Genomic DNA, 4351 nt, shown 5'->3' with positions numbered 1-4351 from the left:
CAGCGCAAATCCAATCCAGCCAATTACCGCCCCATCAGTCTACTCTCTACTCTCAATCATCAGCAAAGTGATGGAAGGTGCCATCCACAGTGCCGTAAAGAGGCACTTACTGACCAATAACCTGCTCATTGATGCCCGGCTTGGGTTCTGCCAAGAGCACTCGGCTCCCGACTTCATTAAAACCTTGGTCCAACATGAACAAAGGAGCTGACCATCAACATCCTGGGGGTTACCATTGACCATAAATACTGTGACAACAAGAGAAGGTCAGAGGCGAGGCATTCTGCGTCGGGTGTCTCACCTCCTGACTTCCCAAAGACTTTCTACCATCTACAAGGCACAAGTAAGGAGTGTGATGGAATACTCTCCACTTGCCTGGATGAGTGCAGCACCAACAACACTCAAGAAGTTCGACACCATCCAGAGCAAAGCAGCCCGCTTGATTGACACCCCATCCACCACTTTAAACATTCACTCCCTCCACCACCGGCGCACCGTGGCTGCAGTGCGTACCATCTACAAGATGCACTGCAGCAACTCACCAAGGCTTCTTGGGCAGCACCTCCCAAACACGCAACCTCTTCCACCTAGAAGGACAAGCGCAGCAGGCGCATGGGAACACCCCCACCTCCAAGTTCCCCTCCAAGTCACACACCATCCTGACTTAGAAGTATATTGCCGATCCTTCATCGTTGCTGGGTCAAAATCCTGGAACTCCCTCCCTAACAGCACTGTGGGAGTACCATCACCACACGGACTGCAGCGGTTCAAGAAGGCAGCACACCACCACCTTCTCAAGGATCAATTATGGATGGGCATTTAATGCTGGCCTTGCCAGCGCACCCACATCCCATAAACGAATTTAAAAAAATCCTATCAGCATATCCTTCTATTCCTTTCTCCCTTCCTCTTAAATGCATCTGTAGTATTCGCCTCAACTAATGCATTCTCAGCGCTCTTTGGGCAAAGAAGTTAACCCTGAATTCCCTGATGGATTTATCGGTGAGTATTTGTGACCTGTCTTCTCTGAGCTAGTTCCTGACTCACTCACAGTAGGAAGCATTTTCTCAATGTTAATTTGCAGCTGCGATGGCCGAGTGGATAAGGCGTTTGGACTCGAAATCTCAATGGGGTTTTCCTGCGCAGGTTTGAACCCTGCTCGCAGCGACTTTGAAGTTAATTATTTATTTTATTTCATCGGCTCCCTGTGGCGATCACTGGCCCCGAAATTGATCAGAATTCCCTCCACTGCACTTTATTACACTGATTAACCCAAAGCTGTTGTTCCAATTGGAACACTAATAATTTATCGGCATCCATTAGATATTGTGGATTTGTTGGGAACTAGTGAGCAATACACACACAAAGCAGCATCAAAAATACTAATTAATAAAGAGCTCTGCAGTGTCTGGTAGGGAATCACCTTCAGCTACCAAGTGGGAACACGGTTTGGTTTTATAAAACTGAACACGAATTAAAAGTGTGTAAAAAGACCGCGGCAGAACTAGAACCTACAATCTTCTGGTAACCTGAGGATTAAGTAGTGGTTTGTAGGTCAGCGACATCTGTGGACAGAGAAACACAGGGTCAACCTTCCAGTTCCTTGATCTCTCGGCAGAACTTTGCTTCAAAGTATTACAGCTCCAATCTCTTCAGCAAATAGCAAAATTAAGAAACTACCCACACCATCAAAAAGTAAATGGCCCATACGGGGATCGAACGCGCGACCTTGGTGTTATTTAGGAGCACGCTCGAACTTACTGAGCTAACCAGCCTAACTTCACTCCTTTTACTGTTAAATTCAATTTATGTTGAGTTTTGGTTTTTGTCAGTTGACTTCGAAGGCTGTAAAAGAAAGACTCTGATTTCAACAGCGCCTTTCACATCAGGGCGTCTCAAAATGCTTTACAGCCAATGAAGTTGTAGTCACTGTTGTAATGTAGGAAAAACAGCAGCAGCCAATTTGTGCACAGCAAGCTCCCACAAAGTGATAATCGAAGATAACCTGTTTTAGTGATGGTGATCTGCGGATAAATATTGGTTACAGGACACCGTGTAAACCTCATCACCCCCTGCTCTTCTTCCAATCGTGCCATGGGATCTTTAATGTCCACCCGAGAGGGCAGAGGGGGCCTCAGTTTTGGAGTTGTATTCCACCACAATCTGTAACCTTATGGACCGGCATATCTCACACACTACCATTAGCATCAAGACAGGGGACCAACCCTGGTTTAATGAGGAGTGTAGAAGAGCATTTCAGGAGCAGCACCAGGCGTACCTAAAATGAGATGCCAACCTCATGAAGCTACAACACACATTCTAAGCTATGGAAACAGCATGTGTAGACAGAGCTAAGCGATCCAACAACCAACGGATCAGATCAATGCTCTGCAATCCTGCCACATCCAGTCGTGACTATTTTAATTTAATTTAATTTGTTCCTATGATTTGGCCATCGCTGGCAAGGCCAGCATTAATTGCCCATCCCTAATTGCCCTTGAGAAGGTGGTAGTGAGAAGCCCTCTTGACCCGCTGCAGTCAATGAGGTGAAGGTCGTCCAATAGTACTGTTAGGGAGGGATTTCCAGGATTTTGACCTAGCGACGATGAAGTTATGGTGATATATTTTCACGTCGGGATGGTGTGTAACTTGGAGGGGAACTTGGAGGTGATGGTGTTCCCATGCACCTGCTGCCCTTATAAGAACATAAGAACATAAGAAATAGGAGCAGGAGTAGGCATTCGGCCCCTCGAGCCTGCTTCACCATTCAATAAGTTCATGGCTGATCTGATCTTGGCCTCAACTCCACTTTTCTGCCTGTTCCCCCTTAACCCTTGACACTCCGATAGTTCAACAATCTGTCTACCTCAGGCTTGAATATAATCAATGATTCAGGCTCCACAGCTCTCTGGGGTAGATAATTCCAAAGAATCACAACCCTCTGAGAGAAGAAATTCCTCCTCATCTGCGTCTTAAATGGACAAACCCTTATTCTGAAACTATGCCACCTGATTCTAGATTCCCCCATGAGGGAAAACAACCTCTCAGCTTCTACCCTGTCAAGCCCCCTCAGAATCTTATATGTTTCAATGAGATCACCTCTCATTCTCCTAACCTCCAATGAGTATAGGCCCAACCTGCTCAACCTTTCCTCATAAGACAATCCCTTCATCCCAGGAATCAACCTAGAGAACCTTCTCTGAACTGTCTCCAATGCAAGTTTATCCCTCCTTAAATAAGGAGAACAAAAATGTATGCAGTACTCTCGGCGTGGCCTCACCTGTACAGTTGTAACAAGACTTCCCTGCTTTTATACTCCATGCCCCTTGCAATTAAGGCCAACATTCCATTTGTCTACTTAATTACTGCATGCTAACTTTTTGTGTTTCATGTACGAGGACACCCAGATCCATCTTAACCGCAGCTTTCTGTAGTCTCTCTCCATTTCAATAATATTTTGCTTTTCTATGCCCTCCATGGCCTCGCCCCTCCCTATTTCTGTAATCTCCTTCAGCCCCACAACCCCCTGAGATATCTGTGCTCCTCTAATCCAGCCCTCTTGAGCATCCCTGATTATAATCGCTCAACCTTTCTGTTGCCCTAAGCTTTGGAATTCCCTGCCTAAACCTGTCCACCTCTCTTTCCTCCTTTAAGATGCTCCTTATAACCTATCTCTTTGACCAAGCTTTTGGTCACCTGCCCTAATTTCTCCTTATGTGGATTGGTGTCAAATGTTTTGTCTGAAAATACTCCTGTGCAGCGCCTTGGGACGTTTTACTACATTAATGGTGCTATATAAATGCAAGTTGTTGTTGGTAATGGTGGTCGCTGATTCGGTGATGGTCTTGCTGTTGAATGTGAAGGGGCGGTGGTTAGACTTTCGCTTGTTGGAGCTGGCCATTGCCTGGCACTTGAGTTGGCTGTTGTCATGTGTGGCACACAGTGACATATGCACAGTATTTGCCGATAGGATAGTGTATGATTGACAACTGCAGGTGTATGCTGAAAGATTAATGCAGGAAATTGTCAGCTAGAGTCTCGAAAATATAAGCTTATACACATGAACCAAATCCAATGGCCGGTTAGCTCAGTTGGTTAGAGCGTGGTGCTAATAACGCCAAGGTCGCGGGTTCGATCCCCGTACGGGCCATTTGATTTTTGGTAGAGAGGGTAGTTACTTGATTTTGTTATTTGTTGAAAAGTTTGGATGGAAACTCACACGGGACCTGCAATACTTTGAAGCAAAGCTGGAAATCCTGAGTTATGACCTGCGGAGCGTTTCCAACATTAAATGAACAATTCCAGATCCATCGGGACTTCTCGTATTTCAATCAGTGAACGGTTCACAGCT

The 4351-nt window shown here is 45.8% G+C and overlaps 2 non-coding genes across 2 annotated transcripts; both read left to right on the top strand.

The window, feature by feature from the left end:
* The first annotated feature begins 1083 nt into the window (after positions 1 to 1083).
* trnas-cga (transfer RNA serine (anticodon CGA)) lies at positions 1084 to 1167 on the top strand. The gene has a single exon. It is a non-coding gene; the product is annotated as a tRNA-Ser (tRNA).
* Positions 1168 to 4076: 2909 nt separating this feature from the next.
* On the top strand, positions 4077 to 4150 carry trnai-aau (transfer RNA isoleucine (anticodon AAU)). Its single transcript has one exon. It is a non-coding gene; the product is annotated as a tRNA-Ile (tRNA).
* Positions 4151 to 4351: the final 201 nt, after the last annotated feature.

Source organism: Somniosus microcephalus, unplaced genomic scaffold (genome assembly GCF_052327205.1).
Source record: "Somniosus microcephalus isolate GS21.2 unplaced genomic scaffold, FLI_Smic_1.0 unresolved_chr8, whole genome shotgun sequence".
NCBI lineage: Eukaryota > Metazoa > Chordata > Chondrichthyes > Squaliformes > Somniosidae > Somniosus > Somniosus microcephalus.
The sequence above is the reverse complement of the archived record's forward strand: the minus strand, read 5'-3'. Positions and strand labels throughout refer to the sequence as shown.